Source organism: Symphalangus syndactylus, chromosome 16, assembly GCF_028878055.3.
Source record: "Symphalangus syndactylus isolate Jambi chromosome 16, NHGRI_mSymSyn1-v2.1_pri, whole genome shotgun sequence".
NCBI classification, from domain to species: Eukaryota; Metazoa; Chordata; class Mammalia; order Primates; family Hylobatidae; genus Symphalangus; species Symphalangus syndactylus.
In genome coordinates this window covers 65830474-65853055 of record NC_072438.2, presented here as the reverse complement: position 1 = coordinate 65853055, position 22582 = coordinate 65830474, and the positions used below count along the sequence as shown (strand labels likewise).

The following is a 22582-nucleotide window of genomic DNA, read 5'->3' as shown; positions in this document are numbered from 1 at the left end:
GCACGCCTGCTAATTATTGTATTTTTAGTAGAGACAGGGTTTCACCATGTTGGCCAGGCTGGTCTTGAACTCCTGATCTCAGGTGATCTGCCCACCTCGGCCTCCCAAAGTGCTGGGATTACAGGGGTGAGCCACCGTGCCCAGCCTGTCTTCTTTTTCAAAACATTTACAATTTTATCTTTAGGTATCATGTTCCATGATCTTATGATAGGAAGATAAGTTCTTATGATTATTTGTGGTTCGAGAGCTAAGAAAATTGATATAATAACATTTCTTTCTTTCTTGGGTGTGCCATCTCTTTCTGTCTTAGCTTGGTTGCTTCGTATTAAATTTGAATAAACACGTTTCCCTAGCCTGTTCCCCATATACTTCCGTGGGAGTATGAAAACTATCTGACCATTATTCCAAAGTGACTCAGCATCATAGGCCACAGTTTTATAATGGATAAAGTAATTGCCATTGCCTTACAATTGGACAAAAGGAGCTACATTTAAGTAGCTGGTAAGATGAAGTATAAAAGTGAGTGCCTTTAGGAAGTTTTTGTTTCAGTGTACATGGAGTTAAGCACAAATAAGATAACAAACATAAAGGTATAGCTTACTGTAACTCACTCAAATGAATTTTGTGTTTAGCATTTGAACAAAGTTCAGAGGAAATCCAAGAATGCATTTAACTATTCTCCTTTTTTGATTAAAATTATTTCCTTTGTATGACAGTGGTATTAATATTTATTTAAGCCTTCATTCTAGAGTGATTTTCAGCCATAATAGATTAACTGCACGATTTCAGAAGGTTTTTACTCAATTTCCAGATTTAGGTCTATGGCAAATGTATTTCAATCTTCTGAAAAACTGGGTTGCATCCAAAAGAATGTTCTATTGGAGAGAAATCTAATTTAGCAAAGGAAACAGTTCATAGTAGCTCCTCCCAATAACCTAGTCACTTAGCAGATATAACTACAATTGCAGGGAGTGCTACTTTTAGCCATTGCTGAGTAGCTCTGTTTAATTGACTGCCGCTCCCCAACATATAACAATATAAAACACTAGAAAAATATTGTTAAAAATTAAAAACAATTATCGGCAGTGGAGAGTGACCAACACCAGGCAGATTGTGGAGCAAAGTCAACACTTGGCAGAGGAAAGGCATGGAGCAACTTTCCCAAATTGTATGACCCTCAGCCCAAGACTAGTGCATGTCTGTGCAATGTGAGGTAGCTAAAACTCTGTTAGAAAATATGCAATATTTCTGGTTTGAAGAACCAGGGGTCAGGGTTCACAGCAACAACATTATTTGGAAAGTGAGGGGGGAAAACATAAAGGAAGGAGTAACAGAGGAAGAAGCCCAGATTCTGTATTTAAAGTAAATACCAATTATTGGATAATCTCTGAACCATGCTTGTGCAAGGCAAACTAAAAGCAGCCTGGTTAACGTTAAAAATGAATTCAGATTTGAGCTTCTACTTACTGTAAGCAACATCAGGTTTGCAGTTTGAGTTTAACCGCACTGCTTGCCATTTTAAAAGATAATCAGTGTCCTTGGAGGAATAGAACAAGAATCTTCATCACATAATATGTATAATGCACAGGTTGCACTCCAAAATTACTTAATCCAAAAATAGGTAAATAAAAAAACCAAGAAAATGTAATCCATTCTTATAAGAGAAAAAAATCAGTGGAGATTGACTCCAAGATGATGTAAATATTGGAGTAATGAAGCAATGTTTTAAAAGCAGCAATTATAATATAATATATATATTTTATATATAATATAATATAATATAAAATATAAAATTTTCCTTTGCTCAATGAAGCAAAGGAAAATATGCTTATAATAATAAAAAGAATAGGGACAACCAGTGTAGAAATAGACAATATATTTTAAAAGAACAGATTGAAATTCTAGAACTGAAATATACCATATCTATGACACAAAATTTACTAGATGGATATAATAGCCCAATGAATATAACACAAAAGGAATTTGTAAGCTTAAAGATAGTTCAACAGAAATTATTGAATCTGAAGAGCACAGAAAAAAAGGTGAAAAACAACAGAGGCTCATGGGCATTTAGGACTATATTAAGGGGTCTGACATACTTGGAATTTCAAAAAGGTAAGAAAGATAATGGTGCAGAAAAGATATTAAAAAGATATACATGCTAAAAAATTCTCCAATTTGGTAAAAGACATAAATTTATAAATTCAAGAAGCTTAGCAACAGGGTAAATGCCAGACAGGGTAAATAATAATTTTAAAACTTCTAAGCACATAATTGATAAACTATTGACAATCAAAGATAATGAGAAAATATTTAAACCAGAGAAAAAATGACACATTATATTGACAAGGGAAAGAAGAATCAAATAATGGCTGACTTCTCATCAGAAGCAATGAAAGGCAGTAAAATGTCGGACAGTATCTCTAAATAGTTGAAAGAAAATAGAATTCTATATCCAACAAAAATGTTCCTTGAGGATGAAGTGAAATAAAGATATTTTCAAATAACATAAGACTAATACTATGTATCTCCAATAGACTTGCAATAAAAAATATACTAAAGTAAGTTTGTTAGGCTTACAGAAATGCTACCAGAGAGAAGTTTAGATCCATGGAAAGGATTTAAGAACATTAAAGGTAAATATGTGTATAAATATAAAAGAGTAGTTTTCCTCTTAATTTCTTTAAAATACATATTACATTGTGGGTTTTATCTTGTCTGTAGGTGTAATACACTTTACAACTATAGTGTAAAGGATGGGGTGTGTGGTTAAATGGACCTATTAAGTGAAAAGGTACATTACCATTTCAAGTACACAGTGAAAATTAAGAATGTATACTGTAATCCATAGAGAAAACATTAAGACATCATGCAAAGAGGAATAACAAAAAAAAAAGGCAAATAAAAATGGAATTTAAAAAGTGTTCAAAGCCAGATATGGTGGCTCATGCTTGTAATATCAGCTACTTGGGAGACTGAGGCAGAAGGATAGCTTAAGGTCAGGAGTTTGAGACCAGCCTGGCCAACGTAGTGAGACCCCAACTCTAAAAAAATTAAAATGGAAATATAAAAAGACAAAAAGTATTTATATAGTGCAGAAAAGAAGAAGAAAAGGAGGAATAGAAAAACAAAACCAGAGAGAACAAAACAGAAAACCTATAGTAAAATGGTAGGCTAAACACAAGCATATCAATAACTGCCTTAAATACAAATCTACTAAACACTCTCTATCAAATTAAAATGCAGAGATTAGCAGTCAACTTTTTAAAAAAAAGTCTCAACTATATGTTTTCTGTAAGAGATTCAGTTTAAGTATAAACACAGCTATAGACTTATTTCAGATCAACCTTAAGCCAGTGGTTTTCAAAAATCCTGAAAGTTCCCATCTAATTCTCTCCAAAGTATTTCACTCTCACTGTATTAATGTTCTAACCTTTAGCATTAACAACTGCACTCAAATTTAGTAAGTGCCATACCATAGGCCAAGAGAATAAAAGCAGCTACCTAAACAAACACATATTCAATATTTTCCCTAAAGTCCCTGAGAGAAAAAAAGTAAAAGATCCAGGAAGGTTCTCCTCATTGTCTGGTTTCTGTTGACTTCTGGAAGAAGGTGTGAGCACAATTACAACATCCAGAAGAGAGTGGAATGTGCAAAATCCATCAATCAATCAATCAATCAATCAATTTTCAGATAATATCTAGTTTAATCAAGGAATTCCTGTAGAATTACTGTGGATAATATTATTCATCACTTAAATTAACTTAAGAGATTTTGAAAGAAAAAACAATTCATCATTAAGTAATTATAGGGATTCCTAAAATGATAAAATGAGAAAGTCCCACGTAGTCTTTTTACGCTCAACATCTTACTTTGTCATTGCAGAGTCACTTTTTTGGATATTTAGAAGTGTTAGATGTGTAACTGCACCACACCAGTCTGGTTCAACTTTTTTTTTTTTTTCCAGTTCTTATTTTAGGTTCAGGGGGTACATGTGCAGGTTTGTTATGTGGGTAAACTGTGTGTCGCCGGGGGTTTGGTGTACAGATTATTTCATCACCCAGGTAATAAGCATAGTACCTGATAGGTAGTTTTTCAATCCTCACCCTCCTCCACCCTCCTCCCTCCAGTAGGCTCTGGTGTCTATTGCTCCGTCTTTGTGTCCATGTGTATTCAATGTTTAGCTCCCACTAATAAGAATATGCAGTGTTTGGTTTTCTGTTCCTGTGTTAATTAGCTGGTTCAACTTCGTGGTTCAACATTTATGTAGCGAAGCTGTGAGTTGTTTTTTAGTTGCCATGGACCCCCAGGTTGAAGGTCATGTAACTTGAGGCGGCCCAGATGAACTAAGAATGCAACCACGGGCAGAACCTAAATGCTTGGACCACTAAATTAAAAAGTGGACACCACATGGCAGGATCCAGTCAGATAATGCCTCCCAGACTCACCTTATTGCAAGGTCCAATCAGGTCACGCCTCATTACCGTCTGACTATAAAACCTGACCCAAGCGCCAGGTGGGGACACAGATTTGAGCCAGACCCGTCTCCTTGCTTGGCAGCTTTGCAATAAATTTTTCTTGCTACAGGCCAGGCGCGGTGGCTCACGCCTGTAATCCCAGCACTTTGGGAGGCCGAGGCGGGCGGATCATGAAGTCAGGAGATCGAGACCATCCTGGCTAACACGGTGAAACCCCGTCTCTACTAAAAATACAAAAAATTAGCCAGGCATAGTGACGGGCACCTGTAGTCCCAGCTACTCGGGAGGCTGAGGCAGGAGAATGGCGTGAACCTGGGAGGCGGAGCTTGCAGTGAGCCGAGATTGCGCCACTGCACTCCAGCCTGGGCGACAGTGCGAGACTCCGTCTCAAAAAAAAAAAAAAAAAAAAAAAAAGAAATTTCTTGCTACAAAAACCGAGTGTTTTGGTGTTTGGCTTTCCATTGCACAGTGGGCAAATGGACCCAGTTCAGTTCAGTAACAGATGTCCTTTGATCAAGCTTTATGATAAATTTCAGAATAAATTTTTTTGGAAGACCTGTTTAGCTTTCCACAAAATAATTATTTCCACAAAATAATTTTAATTTCCAATACCTTTTTTTTTTTAGAAACAAGGCCAATATCACCACCAATAATAATCACAGAGGCACGCTTTAAGGCCTAAAAGTGAATCTTCAAGATATGAATGTCAGCTAGGCACCCTGGCTCACATCTATAATCCCAGAAATTTGGGAGTCTGAGGTGGGTAAATCACTTGAGCCTAGGAGTTCGAGACCAGCCTGGACAACATGGCAAAACCCTGTCTCTATAAAACATACAAAAATTAGCCATGCATGGTGGTGCATGCCTGTAGTCCCAGCTGCTTGGGGGATTGAGGTGGGAGGACTGCTTGAGCCCAGGAGGTGGAAGCTGCAGTGAGCCAAGATTGCACTACTGCATTCCAGCCTGGGTGACAGAGACCCTGTCTCATTTTTAAAAAGTCGAATGTGATAATATGCCAACAAAATACAGAATTCTACAGAATTTGTTGATGAGGGTAATTGTAAACCATCATCCACTGCTTAGGTGATGAAGCCACTTTCTTCACAAAATCTCCAATACCTTCAAATTCCATCAGTTGGTAACAAAATGCGGCCAAACTTGTAATTATAGCTATTTACAGTAGTGGAATCAATAGAATCATAATTATATTTCACAGTTTACATAGTTGATTTCATAGATGTATGTATACATAGATATAGAGTTATAGACAAATATACTGTTCCTGACAGTTATAGAACTATTTTTCCTGAGAAGTTAGATGGGGTTGCGATACATTCCACTAATCCCTCCTCCGTAATAGTTATACATATGAGACTTTCTGATGGAAGATGGAAGATGAAAGAGGATGGATCGAGAATCATTCCCAGGGTTTTGACTTCAGTGTCCAGAGGACACTAAATGAAGGCTGGCCCATTAACTTAGTAAACGTTAAAGGCTGGACCATTCACTTAGTATAATAAAATCAAGTGAGCACAATTGAAGTTTGAATTTTGGCATACTAATTTCGAAGTACAAAGAAATTGGTCTGGAGTGCAGATGAAATCATTGCAATGGAAAGGAAGAGCTGACAGCCATCAAGGCACAAGTGATCATTGAAATCCTGGATGTGAATGTGATCATTCAGGAGGCCCTGGGGCCCTGGGAAACACCAACATGTAGGGGGCAAGTGGAGAACAAGAAGCTCAAAAATATGAGGGAGGAAGAAGTCAGGGAAATGAAGGAAGAATGGAGAGAGTATTGCTACTGAAATCAAAAGGAAGAGAGAACGTCAAGAAAGAGTGTTTAATGGGCCGGGCGGGGTAGCTCACACCTGTAATCCCAGCACTTTGGGAGGCTGAGGCGGGCAGATCACGAGGTCAGGAGCTCGAGACCATCCTGGGTAACACGGTGAAACCCAGTCTCTACTAAAAATACAAAAAAATTAGCTGGGCGTGGTGGCGGGTGCCTGTAGTCCCAGCTACTCGGGAGGCTGAGGCAGGAGAATGGCGTGAACCCGGGAGGCAGAGCATACAGTGAGCTGAGATTGCGCCACTGCACTCCAGCCTGTGCGACAGAGCAAGACTCTGTCTCAAAAAAATAAATAAAAATAAACACACACACACACACAAATAAAAAAATAGAAAGAGTGTTTAATGAAGCAGAATAATATGTGCCTTGGCCACACAATCTTATCAAAACTAAGCAAGGATGGATATTTTAGCTCTTAGCTTAATAAGCCATTGGTATTTTTCATCTTTTTCCTATTAGCTATTTTCAAGATACTTGTTTAAAACTAACTTATGGAACATAACCTATGTATCAGTTTCCTAAGGTTGCCAAAACACATTACTACGAACTTGGTGGCTTAAAACAACAGAAATGTATTCTCAGTCTGGAGGCCAGACATCTGAAATTAAGATGTTGGCAGGGTTGGCTTCTTCTTAGGGGTTCAAAGGGAGCCTGTTCCTTTCCTCTCTCCTAGCTTCTGGTGGTGGTCAGCAACCTTGCCATTCCTTGGCTTGAGTCAGCATAAGCAGAATCTGTCTCAGTGGTCCCACAGTGTTCTTTCTGGGTGTCTGTGTCCAAATTCCCCTCTTTTTAGAAGTACAGCAGACACTGGATTAATCTTGTATGACCTCAGGTTAACTTGATTAAATCTGCAAAAACATTATTTCCAAATAAAGTGATATTTGAAAGTTTTGGGTGGATCTAACTTTATGGACCCAGTGCACCCCCTGTTAAGGGTATGATCGTGAATTTATAGGTGCTACTGCAACTAGATTCTAGAATAAAGTATAAATTTAAGAAATTAGAATGGTGCAAAAACAGATAAATTATATGTGGGCATCAAATTTTTACACTTCAGTCTCCTTCAATTGCAATAGGAGCCCAAAATAAGACTCACTTCTTAGAAATTTATACTGGGCTGAATATTTTTATTTGACGTCTCATTTGCTAGAAGAGAGATCCCTTTCAACTGTTTCTATAAATAATAATTTTTTTCTCAGTAAAATATAAAATCATAAAGACTTTCCAACTCTTGGGCTTGGCAGTTTCCATAACCATGCAGATGGCTAAACTAATGGACTCTTTAAAACTCTTCAAGTAATGAGAGGTGTGGCAAAGGACCATACATTCATTGAGACAAAAATACATTTTATTATCATCAAATATTTACTATGCATCATGGTCTTTGTGGCACCATTAGGTATTAAGTGTATTAGGGCCTTTAGGCCTTTGTTTTAGGAAAAATAAAAAAATAAAAAGACTCCCAACTTTCCTTGGGATGACATTGGGGAGGAGCCAGATATGTGAACAAACATAAAAGTAACATTTTAAAATAATTCTGACATTATTTTGAGTCATCCAGTCAATTCAATATAGGATTCTAAGATGTTTATGGTCGATACTTGTTGATCACTCTTGGTTCCCTCCCCCACCCCCCTCCTACAACCTTCCTTTTGTGACACTTTCCAGGGTCCCCAAACTCAAACCAAACTAGGCTCAGCTGACCTGGAGCAAGGCCCCTTGCCTGCTGATCTGTCAGGCATCCAGACAGGCGAGGCTATGGAAGCCCCCGGTCCGAGGCTGCCTCGGAAGGCTCCTGTTACCCTCTAAGAGAGGTCAAATGCACCTTTCAAAGGCCCAGACACGGTAAAGATTAGACGGCATTTTTGGCCGGGCGCGGTGGCTGACGCCTGTAATCCCAGCACTTTGGGAGGCCGAGGCGGGCGGATCACGAGGTCAGGAGATCGAGACCATCCTGGCTAACACGGTGAAACCCCGTCTCTACTAAATATAGAAAAATTAGCCGGGCGTGGTGGCAGTCGTCTGTAGTCCCAGCTACTAGGGAGGCTGAGGCAAGAGAATGGTGTGAACCTGGGAGGCGGAGCTTGCAGTGAGCCGAGATTGTGCCACTGCACTCCAGCCTGGGTGACAGAGTGAGATTCCGTCTCAAAAAAAAAAAAAAAAAAAAAAAGAGATTGAAGATTGGATGGCATTTTTAAGGGGAAAAGTAAACCATGTGTAGCATGTCGTAGCATTGGGAAATAAAGGTTTCGGGACTGTTGCAGCCGAAGAAACTTTGTCGGACAGGGCGTTTCTGGATAGGACACGGGTAGGGGGAAAATGGGCACCCTTTGATTTGGTTCAAACACGTTTTCATTGCTCTGGACGCCTAATGGAAATACGGCCAAAATTTAGTTAAAGGACTTCTCTTGCCTGAAGATTTTTGGCCGGGGATCTCATGGGTTTGGCCTCTGGGTTGGGATGACAAGTGCCCCTGTGGGATACACAGCCCCAGGCCTCATCGGTCACTCGGCCTCCCTCTGGTTCCGCCGGCTGGCCCAGGCGTCCTTGGCCGGGACAGGAGCAGCGCAGCGCGCGGGGCACGGAACCTCGGCCGCCGGGTTTTCGGTTTCCACGTTTCCTTCCCAGGCCTCTCCCACTTCCTCTTCTCACCAGTGCCCGCCCGCCCGCAAAGTCCGGGTTGTGAGGCTGCGCCTCTCTCAGGATCGCGGCCGTCTCCCCCCGGGGCCGAAGGGAGGGAATTCCTGTGGGTCTCAGAAGTGCCAAGAGTGCGCGGCAAGACGGGAAATTGCAAAAGACCTCACCCCTCTGCCCTCCCCCGCGGTTTTCCAGTAACTCCCGCCCCTCCGCGCTTGCCCCGCAGCTGATTCATAACCCCGGCCCAAGCCGCCTCTGCACGTCCGCCCCGGCGCCCGCACCCGCGCCCCACGCGCCGCCGAGGACTCGGCCCGGCTCGTGGAGCCCTTCGCCCGCGGCGTGAGTACCCCCGACCGGCCCGTCCCTGCTCTGCTCGCGCTCTGCCGCTGCGCCGCCCTCAGTGGCTTTTCCGACGGGCGAGCCCGGTGCTGCGCGGGAAAGAATCCGACAACTTCGCAGCCCTTCCAGGCTGGACGCGACCGAGAGTGCAGCCGCCGGTTCCCCTCCTCGGTGCCGCCTCTGCCCAGCGTTTGCCTTGGCTGGGCTACCACCTGCGCTCGGACAGCGCTCGGAGGGTCCTCGCCCCCGGCCCGCCTACCTGGTGGGTAAAAACTAAACGATTCATTCCTTAAAGGCCGCACAGTGCCGAGTCGCCCATTTCCCAGCCTGTTTGAAATTCACCATCCCAGCGCCTTTTTCTCAAATGATGGGGGAATGTTTGTTGAGTGAAAATTCCCACTTGAATCCCTCTTGCCTCTCTCCCAATACATCTTGTGGGGGAGTTCATTGCCTCCCCTACCTCTCTCGTAACCCTTAACTCCCACCTGAGAGAGCCATTTTTCTGGGAATCCGTTTATCTCTCCCACCTGGTCCCTAGTGTAGAAGCGGGAGGAACTCAGGCACAGGTGGAGAGAGGAACCCCCGGGCGACTCTGCAATAGTGTCCGTCCGGGGCGCTTACCTTCTCCAGCCACCTAGGCACGGAGGGGTTCAGTAACTTGTCCAAGGCCATATAGCTAGCTGTGAGGGCACTGAAATCCGAGCCCGGCTCTCGCAGGCCAGGACTTTACCCCTGACACCGCGATTCCTTTCTCAATAGTTTTTCATCTGCCCTTCATCCACCCACCCATGCATGCCTGCATCCGTCCATCCATCCTGCCTGCCTTGCTGCGGGAGGCACAGTGCTAGGTGCTGCTGATGGAGTGGCTTAGTAACAGACCTGCCTTGAAAACACTTTGGGAACATGATATTCAAGAGAAGTAAATGGGAGGATCTATGTAGGCAGAGAAGATAGAATTGAATGTAGGATACTTAGTTTGAGCTAGAAGGAATTCTGATGGAGGAGAAAGAAATTTTTGGGTCTTATTCCCAAGATTAAAACTGACTTTGGAACATGGGTCAAACTACTTATCACCTCTTAGTTTCCTTGTCTGCAAATAATAATGGTTCATACTTACTGTGGACCAGCCCCTATTCTAAGCACTTGACAAACGCTAGCTCATTTAAGCTTCACGAGTGAGGCGGGTACTAGTTTTTTATTCTATTTTATTGAGGAAACTGAGGCCCAAAGAGGTTTTGTAACTTGTCTAGGGTTACACAGCTAGCAGGTGACAGTATCAGGATTTGGGTTTGGAGTCTGCTCATGATCACTGTGCTGTAGCTCAAACTCTAAGACTGGGTGGGGTGTTTTATTATGGTCTTGCTTTGTCTCTCTCCTGGGCTGCTTTAAAATGCACTCAGAGCCCTTGATGTTCCCAAACTCCGCTGTGTCTGAGAATCATTTCTTGAGCTTTCAAAGCATCAAACTCCAACCACAGCCCCCTATTCAGTCTTCAGGAAATACTGTTTTCCCCGTAGCATTTGTTCAGTGCCTCCAGTGGCAGGAAGCTCACCACCTCACATTTTATTGTGGGAAGAGCTAGTTCTCTGCTGTAAATTGCCTCCTTGTGACTTATATCTTGGTCTCAGTTCCCGTTTGTCCCAGCAGGTGTGGCTAAGCCTTTTGCATCAAAGGTGACTTTGAAAGAAAAAGGCTGGTCTTGGGTGTTTCTTCCGCAGGGACCCGAGCCGCATTGGGGAGAACACATAAACACTGGGTCTTTCCCCCTCTACCCTTTTCTTTAACCTGAACAGACCAGGAACACATGCAGAGGTGTTCCTGGATCTCTCATGTTTTTGTAACCCTTTTGTCCTGAGGACAACACCGAATCAGGAGAACTGTTACGGTTTTCGAGGAGGAATCAGTGGTACTGTATTTAACGAGAAGAAGGTGTGTATTTTCCTTGCGGGAAAGGGCTGAGGCGTTCGTTGGCTGCAATAGAAGAGAATCTTAGTGAGTGTGGGCTTGCTCGCTTACAGGAACTGTGAGCCTTGGCCCTCCTATGCCTGGGGGAGGAAATCCTTCTTGATTGCTTAAAAAATGTGTAAAATGGGGGAAAAAAAACCCAAACCAAAACAAATAGAATATCATGGCCTTGCTGGAGAAACCCTCTCCTCCAAGCAGACTTCTTTGTAGCTATATGAAGGGAGAATTTCTTTTCCAACAGCTGTGTTGGTGGCTTCATAGCCTTCCTTCCCTCCTCATTTTAGTTCTACTGGTCACTCTGCATTTGTGCACTCCATGTTGTATTCTATTTTTGTGTTTTAAAAATAATACAGATAATAACAACTTATTCTCACTCAATATAGAAGTGAAGTGAAATGTAGATGTGCCGTCACCATCCTCCCTACTCCCACTCAGAAGAGGGAAGGTTAAGTTTGATAATACCATTCTAAGGCTTATTTTTCTTTTCTATAGATTTACACAATACATACATATACATATGTTTTAAGTATGCAAATGATCTTACTATACTTATTGTGCAGCTTGCTTTTTCACTTTCCAAGTCTTAGAGATCTTTCCACTGTCTCTACGTACCTCTTTTGTTAATGGCTACGTGTTATTCTTTTTTTGTGTGTGTGAGATGGTCTCACTCTCTCACACATGCAGAAGTGCAGTGTCATGATCATGGATCACTGCGGCCTTGACCTTCTGGGCTCAAGTGATCCTCCCACCTCAGCCTCCTGAGAAGCTGGAACTACAGGCACATGCCACCACACCTGACTTTTTTTGTTTTGTATTTTTTGTAAAGATTGGGTCTCTGCATGATGCCCAGACTGGTGTTGAACTCCTGGGCTCAAGCAGTCCACCTGCCTTGGCCTCCCAAAGTGCTGGGATTACAGGCGTGAGCCACTGCGCCCGGCCAGCTACGTGTTATTCTAAAGTAGAAATAGAATGTAATTTATCCATCCTTTCCTGTATTGATGGACATTCAGCATTAGTAACATTGCTTCAGAGCAGATCGCACATTCATCTTCCTGTTCAAGTGTGAGTATTTCTGTGGAAGAGAATCTGAGGAGAGGTATTCTTGTGTCAAAGGGTTTGCCTATTTTTCCACTTGATAGATACGAAGTGAAAGGTAACGATGTAACTTAATATTTTTGTAAAGTTTTAGACAGCTGATCCAATAGCATTTATTTAATAATTCGTCTTTTTTCCAACTCATTTGAAATTCTGTTTTTATCAGTAAATAAATTCCTGTTTGTAAAAGGGTCTGTGTCAGGACTCTATTCTGTTTCATTGATCTTTTTTTGTGTGTCTTTTCCTATACCAATATTACTCTGAGTTAACTACTGTAGCTTTATAGTGTTTTTGAAAATCTTGTAGTATATATTTGTACTTTTTAAAACAACTTTTTTATAAATCACATACATTTTCTCTTTACAAATAGCCTGTCAAGTTTAATAAAATCCTACTTTTAATTAAGATTTTATTGAGTTTATAATTGTTAGCAATTTTTAATGCTTTAATATCCACTTTGGTATGAGCTCCAAGCTTTAAGGAAGCTGTCATGTGAACTTTGGTTAGTGACTTATCTGATTTCAAATACTGGCTCCACATCAGATTAACTGGGTCAGTTTGGATAAATTACTTGTCAACTTTCTTATCCTTAATTTCCTCCTCTGTGAATGGGAATGATAATATAATCCTTTTCTTAGCGCTGTTATGAGGATTCAATTAATAAATGCATGTAAGTCACTTAGCAAAGCACGTCGTGGAGAGTTAGTATCTAATACATGCTAGCTGGGATCTTTTTCATATTTATATCGTACTCATGGTTTTGCAGAGTGCCCTACTGGTAATAGGAACCAGTAAATAATTTCCTTTATTTATTGGTAGTATCCTAAGAGACAAAAATATATCATATATTTTAAATATAGTAGTGTTTCTCAAACTTCAATATGCATATGAATCACCTGAGGATATTATTTAAATGCAGATTCAAGAGGTCTAAGGTCTAGCCTGAGATTTTGCATTTCTGACAAGCTACCATGTGATGTTAATACTGCTGGTCCTTTGTCCACATTTGGGTGCACAGTCTTGTACTAACTATTTAAATTTATGCTGCTAGTGATAGTACTTCCTATTTGTAATGAATATGATTGACAGGATTTTTAAATTGATTTCTCTTAAAATTACATGCTAAAGAACTAAGTTATAGTTGTTTTCCTTTCTCCTTCTTCTCTCCCTCCCTTCCTTTATTTTTCTTAAAAGAAAGAGGGTTGGTGAGATCGCTAAATAGAATACCTAGCTCTATTCTTAGATCTAGAATCATTAAGGCAATTAACTATCTGGATTATTTTAAACTGTTGACTTAGGATGAAGACAGCCATATAAAATATATGCAGCTCGAATATGACATTTAATGTCAACTAAAGAAAAGCACAATTGTAAGTGGCTTCTGCAAATAGAAAAATGTAAGACATAAAGAACACTTGGAAAAATGTAAGACAAAATAATTCTCAGAAAACAGTGATTGAGGTTTCATTGTTTCTGTGTATGCCAGCTTTTGAGAAGATGTGCATCAACAGAAGTTATGCTTTCTTGTGAGTAAATTTTTCATACACCATGTTATTTCTTGGTCACCTCTTTCTACTTTCAGTCTCCCTAATGGGGGATTTTGAGCAAGTTTACTTCATATATATACTTCAGTGTGCCTGTCTGTCAGCAGGGGATGGTAGTATGATTTTTCTACTCAGGACACTGGTTACTTTTTGCATTTGGAAATAGTTCATTAAAGTATCTACACTCTCTCAGAACCTAAGAGGTTACATTTTCTGTACAGAAACACACGGCATCCTCCCAGGCTGATCCAGTATGTAAAAACTGCCAACTTTTTTCAAGTCTGTTCAATACCGTGGTTTGGATTGGAAACACAAACACTGTCAACTAGTTTACTTGTGTTGGGATATATGATTTCAATTGTGGAAATAAGGAAATTGCCACTTGCACAAGACTGAGCTTAATATGTTTAAAACATGCACACACACATTTTAAGGAATGCTTTATGTTGCAGAACTGTATAACTTAAAGTGAGTTATCTATAATTTCTCTTATTCTGCCCACCTCCCTCCTTCCATCTCAGCTCTAAATTTATAACTTAGTGAGTGGGTGTGTCTTTTGGGGCTGGTTTGGATCCCTCAAGTAGAAGAGAGCAAGACAGAAACACATATGCAAGAGATTTACTGGGGGAAGGACTTGTAAGGGGAAAGGGAGTAACAGTAGGCACAGAGCCTTCAGACCTAGTGCAGGTGTGATGCCTGTGGAAGGAGATGGGGAGGAAGGAAGGTGGGAAGGAGTTGCTTCCAGCTGCAGCCATTGGCTGGGGGCAGCCTGGGGTGTGTGAATCTTCAGCAGATCTGAAGGGGCAGTGTCTGAAGGCTGTCAGTCATCTATGCTGTCTTGAAGGGAGCACTGAGGGGCACAGCTGTACACTGCCACAGTTCTCTTTCAGAGATGTTCTTAGGTATATACTGTTTTGAAACTGACTTATTTATTCACTGATGTGGTTTGGCTGTGTCCCCACCCAAATCTCATCTTGAATTGTAGCTCCCATAATTCCCTCATGTTGTGGGAGGAACCCAGTAGGAGATAACTGAATCATGGGGGCAGTTTCCCCCGTACTGTTCTCATGGTAGTGAATAAGTCTCACGAGATCTGATGGTTTTATAAGGGGAAACCACTTTCACTTGGCTCTCATTCTTCTCTTGTCTGCCACCATGTGGAATGTGCCTTTCTCCTTCCACCATGACTGTGAGGCCTCCCCAACCACGTGGAACTGTGAGTCTATTAAACCTCTTTCTTTTGTAAATTGCCCAGTCTCTGGTATATCTTTATCAGCAGTGTGAAAACGAACTAATACATTCACTCAATATTTTAGAATATTTTTCCATGGCAGCGCATGGATCTAGTTCATTCTTTTTAACAGTTGCATGATGTTCCTTTGTAGAAATGCACCATAATTACTTTTCTGTTCTTTTTGAAAGGCTCTTAGATTTTCGTTTTTTCCCTCATGTACACAGTGCTATAACAGTCTTTAAACACATTTGCATACAACATGTGCAATACTCTACCTGTCTATCTATCATCTGTAGGGCAAAATTTCAGCAATAGGATTATAGAATGATTTCTGGGTCAACAGAAATACACACAGAATTTTAGTAGATGTGGTCAAATGGACCTCTGTAAAGTTGTATGCTTTGATCATTAGTGAGTCACAATGCTTACTTCTGTAAACTCGTACCAATGTGAGGTATTAAGACCTTTTTAAACGTTACCAATTGGATACAACATAGATATACACAGACATACACACATACACACACACACGATTGTCTTTAATTCTTAGTGATCTTGCCAAGTTTTTTGTGGGGGAGGGTGATATTTGTATTTCCCTCTTTTCATGAATTATGTATTCATGTTTTTCTACAGAGTTGTATGCCTGTTTTTACTTATTTCTAAGAACTCTTTGTATATGAGGGATAGCTCTTTGTGATACATACTGAAACTATTGTTTTCATTTAAAGCACTAAAATGTTTCAGTGTTTATTAATCAGTATAGCTATCTTTATTATTCTTCACCCTCCCCCTACAATCCTTATCTTTTTTGCTTATGAGTTTTATATCATGCCTGACAGATTATAAAACTATTTACCTATGATTTAATCTAGTACTTTTAATGGTTTTATTTCTTGCATTGATATCTTTGTTCATCTGGAATTTATTTTGCTGAAGGAAGTGAGGCAATAGCCATAATGATAAAATTAACATTAACTGGGTTTGCTGTATGTAGGTTCTCATAAGCCCATTTGATCCTCATGCCAATGCTATAAGGTAGGTTATTTTATTCTTCTCCTTCTACAGAAAAGGACATTGAAACCTAGAGGGGTTAAATCCCTTGTGATTGGCCATATGGTTTTTAAGTACCAGGGTAGGAATTTGACCCTAAGCATTTTATGTCAGAGTCTGTGGTACTTAATTATTAATATTACAGCTTCCTTTTCCCACAAGTCTGCATGCTATTTTTCAGTACCATTTTGGGGAATGATTTATGTTTTCTCAAAACTGATTTAAAATATCACCTTTAGCATATGTACATATTTTTTGGATTCAGAATACCCTTGGATTCCATTTTTCATTTTTTTATTTGGCTTCATTTACCTTGTAGAGACTCAGCTTTAATCCTAGCTGATGTCACAAATTCCAGAAATCTTGAACTGAATGTTGCTTTTTTAAAAAATCAGTTATTCATGAGCTAATTCAATTTTATAAATCAAGATTTACCTTATAACACTGGTGGAAACACTTAACCATTATCCAGTGGACAGGTTCAAGAGGTGGGGTGTGGGGGACGGACGTGAAAGGAGAAATGCTCAAAGCTTCCTGTGGCTGTAGCTTCTGATTGTGGAGCCTTGAGGAGGAAGGGAATTGGAGTGAACATTTGTAAGTAATCAACCCTATGCTGTAAGGCAGAGGCCTCTTCAAAGGGGCTCTCAAATGTATAACTGGCAGTACTCTTAAAAAAAAAAAAAAAAGATAACCGAGCCTGAGAATCACGGAGAACCCGCAAGAAGTAGCATTCAACTCTTTGTACTGCTGCACAGGACTCTTTCATAAATGCATACACCCAGGTGCGAGACCTCCAAGAAGGGGCTTCATCCTTTAAAATGGCATTTGCATAAGACATCATCAGGTCACCCAGCCAGTTTTGAAGAGTTTGGCAACACGCCCACGTTCTTGGGACATGAATGACTCTCATCACGCTGCTTCTCACGGGCATTATTTGTGGTGAGGAAACTTCCCAGGAATATTTCAGTAATGACAGAACAAGAAGTGTGGTGAGGAAGGGCAGACTAAAATCCATTTAAAAAGTTGTGTTTTATTATGCATGTGATCTTTTTCTGAGGGATTTTCATAAGCATCTTTACTGAGAATGAGATTTTGCAAAGAGACAAGATTTGATTAAGAAGTTCTACAAAATCAATGGGTGATTTTTCTTTCCTTCTTTTGCTCTGCAGAGAAGGAAAGTCAATGCGAGATTTATAAATTAGGCAATATTTGACAATAGTAAAAGTAGAAAGGCCCGAACAGGTATCTATTTTCATTAAAATAAGATTGAAAGAAAAGAAGAGAGAATGTGAGAAAATTAGTACCCATTTTTATTCATTTATCAGATACTTACTGAGTAGCAACTGTGTTCTGGGACTGACAGACAATGGGGAATAAGATCCAGGCCTGCCTGCAAGTGGCTCATAGTCTAGTTGGGAATGATGGAGACCTGAAAAAGAGAGAGAAATGAAGAACAGATGTGGGGAAAGGACCAAGTAGTGGGGATGAAGCAGGAAGTATTTTTTCCCTTTCTAAATTCTGCTGCTTCACACTTCCCTGACTTCCTTTTCTCACTGGAAGTTGGAAGTAGCAATGCTCCTCACTGACAGTTGTCAGGAGAGAAAGCCGGCCGGGTGGATGAGAGAGCTTGGCTGCCTTTCTTGTGCCAGAAGCAGAGCTGCAGAGGAGACACCACCAAGGTTGTCCCGGCCACAGCAGCAGTGAGACTGTGTCGGGGCTGCAGGGGCTGTGCAGATTGCTCACCCCCACAACACAGCCCTCACCCTTGAGGCAAGCTAGGAAAGCCTGGCCCAATCTTGGATTTTCACTTGATCTGCAGGAGGGGCCAGAGTAGGGGGTGTGGAGCAGCCCAGAGCTTCGTGCGCTGACCTCCTAGCTTTTCTGTCTGTACTTCTGGTTTGGTGATGGTCTCGTCCCATGGGTTTAAGTACTATATGTAAGCACTGAGGATGCCTGAATGTATATGCCTAGCCAGGACCACTCCCAGACCTTCAAACTGTGTATCCGGCTAGCTGCCTGACATCTTTTCTTGGAGATGAAATAAGCATCTCGAACTTAACATGTGGCAAATTGAACTCTTGATACAGACCACCAGGTCTGTTCCTCCTACACTCCTCTGCTCCTCCATAAATGATAATTCCATTCTTCGAGGGGCTCTGGTCGAAACTGTTGTAGCCATCCATGATATGTCACTTTGTCACCATCCCTGTCCTGTCAGATCTTTTAAATCACTCCCAAATTCCACCACTGCTCACTGCTTCCACGGCTGTCACCTGCTCTGAAACACTCATCATTCTTGCCTGGACCATTGCACTAACCCCCCCAACCCCCACTGCCACCGCCACACTGCCCCCCCCACCTGTTGTCCCTCACTTCACTGTCGTCCCTTCAATCTCTCATCCTTGCAGGCTTCTGTTCAATGTAAACCAGACCGCGTTACTCCTCTGCTTAAAAGCCACAGTTACATATGGCTCAGAGCAGAAGCGCAGTTTCTTCCCATGTTTTGCCTGCTCTGTTCTGCCTGTCTGCATGCCCTCTAGATGTCTTCTCTGGCTCTCACCAGCTTGCTTGCTCACTCCTCTCTAGCCACACCTGGCCCCTCCTCATTCCCTAAATCCTCCAAGCAGCCCACAACCTCAGGGTCTTTGCAGAGTTTTCTCCCTCACCTCTGGGCTTTTCATTGGGTTAGTCAGGGTCCCTTCCATCAGGAAACAGTTGGCACACTTGGAATAGGATAACTTGAGGAGAATTTATTTACAAGGTATAGAGCTGGGGACTTCTTGGGTCTTGGAAGCAGCTAACTTGGAATCATTGGTGTCTGTGTTTTTCACACTGCGTCAGCCGTGAGGAAGCCTGTTCCTGTGGCATTTACCAAAGAGGCCCCACAGTGTCTCTGGAATGTTCTTCCAGGTGTTGATTCCTGTTCTGCACGTTTTGATATACTTTATTGATTTTAGCAGAAGGTTTTTGGACAGTAGCTAGGACTCATCTTCCCTCTGTCTGTGGTCCTCAGGTGACCTGGGGCCTGAAACACGGGGGGTGGCCTTGTCCAGTCCCACTGCTGGAAATAATAATCACTTTGCTCATATGTAGGCAGTGACTACTGTGTCCCGCTTGCCCCTGCCCAACATGTGTGAGCTGATGACAGAAAAAACAGGGAATCTGAGCGCAGAAGCTAACCTTCTAGGATTCATAGCCTGACACATGTGACAGACAGTATAAAGGGCAGGAATTCCAGACAAGACTATCTTGTGATCTTTTGTTTTTGGTTTTAGAGATAGGCTCTGACACCCAGGCTGGAATGTAGTGGTGTGATCATGGCTCACTGCACCCTTGAACTCCCAGATACAAGGGATCCACCTGACTCAGCCTCCCTTGAAACTGGGACTATGGGCACGTGCCACCATGCCCAGGTAATCTTAATTTTTATTTGTAGAGATGGATCTTGCTCTGTTGCCCAGTCTGGTCTGGATCTCTTGGCCTCAAGTGATCCTCCAGCCTCGGCCTCCCAAAATGCTGGGATTATAAGCATGAGCCATCATGCCTGGCCTAGACAAGACTATCCTGATGATTCTCAAAGACTCTTCTGTGGTACCCAAACCATAGAAATACATCTTTTGTAAATACTCATGTCTTTCCATTGTGTTGCTTGACAGCTTTTATTCTCTAATTTCTGCTTACCCTTAAATGGCAAGTGGCTTCCAATTTTTAGTCGTAAGTTTTTCTGCCCTATAACCTTAATTTTTTGTGACATGTAAAATACTCGATATTCTAGGAAAACATCAAAATTTTAGAAACATTTTAAGTAGTCCTTTTTAAAAAACATTTGGCAACATGCACATCATTCTCTGAATCATCTGCTTTTAAATTTATGAGATGAGATTTCCTTTCAATGGTGAACACCTTGCATTCCTCAGATGATATGAATGTGAAGAGGATGAGATACTAAGCCCATAGAATATAAGGGATATTTTAAATTTCAAAGTGAGTGTCATTTTGGAGGATTTTCCTTTGACTTCCCCTTGGTTATGACTAGAAACTATTTCCTCTAGAATTAGTTTTCCCCCTGGCTTTAATATTCAGTTGTAATACAAACTCATTTGAAGTTTTATTTAAAATTGACACATAATAATTATACATAATTATGGGGTACAGGTGTGATGTTTCAGTGTATGTGTACATTGTATAATGATCAAAGTAATTAGCATGTTCAAAACTTTAAACATTTATCATTTCTTTCTGATAACATTTAAAACTCTCTCTTCTAGCTATCTTTTTATTTTTTTCTTGAGATGGAGTCTTGCTCTGTCGCCCAGGCTGGAGTGCAATGGCGCCATCTCAGCTTACTGTAACTGCCGCCTCCTAGGTTCAAGCAATTCTCCTGCTTCAGCCTCCCGAGTAGCTGGGACTATGGAGGCGTGCCACCATGCCTGGCTAATTTTTGTGTTTTTAGTAGAGATGGGGTTTTACCATGTTGGCCAGGCTGGTCTCGAACTCCTGACCTCAGGTGATCCTCCCACCCCAGCCTCCCAAAATGCTGGGATTACAGGCATGAGCCACCATGCCCAGCCTCTTCTAGCTATCTTTTAAAAAATTGTATGTATAATAATTGTACATAATTTAGGGGGTATATGTGATATTTTGGTACATGCATAAAATGCATAGTAATTAAATCAGGGTCTTTAGGATATCTATCACCTGAAACATTTATCATTTCCTTGTGTTGGAGAAATTTTTTCCTCTAGCAATTTTGAAATACACAATAAGTTGTTGTTAGCTATAATCACCCTGTGGTGCTATAGAACACTAGCCCTTGTTCCTCCAATCTAACTGCATGTTTGTGCCTGTTGACTGCCCCCTTCCTAACCCTTTTCAGCCTCAGATAACCATCATTCTATCTTCTGTTTCCATGAGATATACTTTTTTTTTTTTTTAGCTCCCATATATGAATGAGAATATGTGATATTTTTCTTTCTGTGCCTGGCTTATTTCACTTAACATAATGACCTTGAGTTCTATCCATGTTGCTGCAAATGACAGGATTTCATTCCTTTTTACAGCTGAATTGTATTCCACTGTGTATATATACCACATTTTCTGTATCACTCGTCCGGTGAACAACACAGGTTAATTCCATATCTTTGCTATTGTGAATAGTGCTGCAACAAACATGGGGGTGCAGGGATCCCTTTTATATACTTATTTCTTTTCCTTTGAATAAATACCTAGTAGTGGGATTGCTAGATTGTGTGGTAGCTCTACTTTTAGTTTTTTGAGAGACCTGCATACTGTTTTCTATAATGGCTATTCTAATTTACATTCCCAGCAATAGTGTATGAGTTCCCTTTTCTTTGCATCATTGCCAGCATTTGTTATTTTTGCCTTTTTGATACTAGCCATTTTAACTGGGGTAAGATGACATCTCACTGTGGTTTTGATTTGCATTTCCTTGATGATTATTGATGTTGGGCATTTTTACCCTATACCTGTGGGCCATTTGTATGTCTTCTTTTGATAAAAGTCTATTTGGAACATTTGTCCACTTGTTAGTGGGATTTTTGTTGTTATTGTTGAGTTGAGTTCCTTGCATATTCTGGATATTAGTTCCTAGTCAGAGGAATGGTTTGCGAATATTTGCTCTCATTCTGCAGGTTTTCTCTTCACTCCGTTGATTGTTTCCTTTGCTGTGGAGAAACTTTTTAGTTTAGTATAGTTCTATTTATCTAAGTTTGTTTTTGTTTCCTGTGCTTTTGAAGTCTTAGCGATAAAATTGTTGCCTTGACCAATGTTCAGAAGTGTTTCTGCTAGTTTTTTTCTAGTATTTTTATAGTTTAGGTATTATGTTTAAGTATATAATCCATTTGGAGTTTATTTTTGTCTATGTTGAGAAATAGGGATCTAGTTTCATTCTACTGCATTGCTGTCCAGTTTTCCCAGCACCATTTTTCGAAGAGTGTGTCCTTTCCCCAATGTATGTTCTTGGAACCTTAGTTGAAAATCATTTGGCTGTAAAAATGTGAATTTATTTCTGGGTTCTCTAATCTTATAAATTGGTCTATGTGTCTGTTTTTATACCAATATCATGCTGTTTGGGTTACTGTAGTTTTGTAGTATATTTTGAAGGCAGGTGTTGTGAGGTCTCAGCTTTGTTCTTTTTGCTTAGGATTGCTTTGGCTATTTGAGATCTTTTGTGGTTTCATATGAATTTTAGAATTGTTTTTCCTATGTCTATGAAAAATGTCATTGATGTTTTGATAGGGATTGCATTGAATCTGTAGATTGCTTTGGGTGATATGGTCATTTTAACAATATTATTTCTTCCAATTTATGCGAATGGATTTGTTTGTGTTTTCTCCAGTTTCTTTCATTAGTGTTTTGTAGTTTTCCTTCA

The 22582-nt window shown here is 40.8% G+C and overlaps 1 protein-coding gene across 4 annotated transcripts in view; it reads left to right on the top strand.

Annotated features, from left to right (window-relative positions):
• The first annotated feature begins 8993 nt into the window (after positions 1-8993).
• Positions 8994-22582, top strand: part of OSMR (oncostatin M receptor) — a 94209-nt gene continuing 80620 nt past the window's right edge. For 3 of the 4 annotated variants that reach the window (XM_055246181.2, XM_055246180.2, XM_055246182.2), the window contains exon 1: positions 8994-9303. The gene's annotated coding sequence lies outside the window, so the exon portion shown is untranslated. Of the gene's footprint in view, positions 9566-22582 lie in introns of all 4 variants that reach the window. The other variant, XM_063619544.1, reaches the window with a different exon arrangement.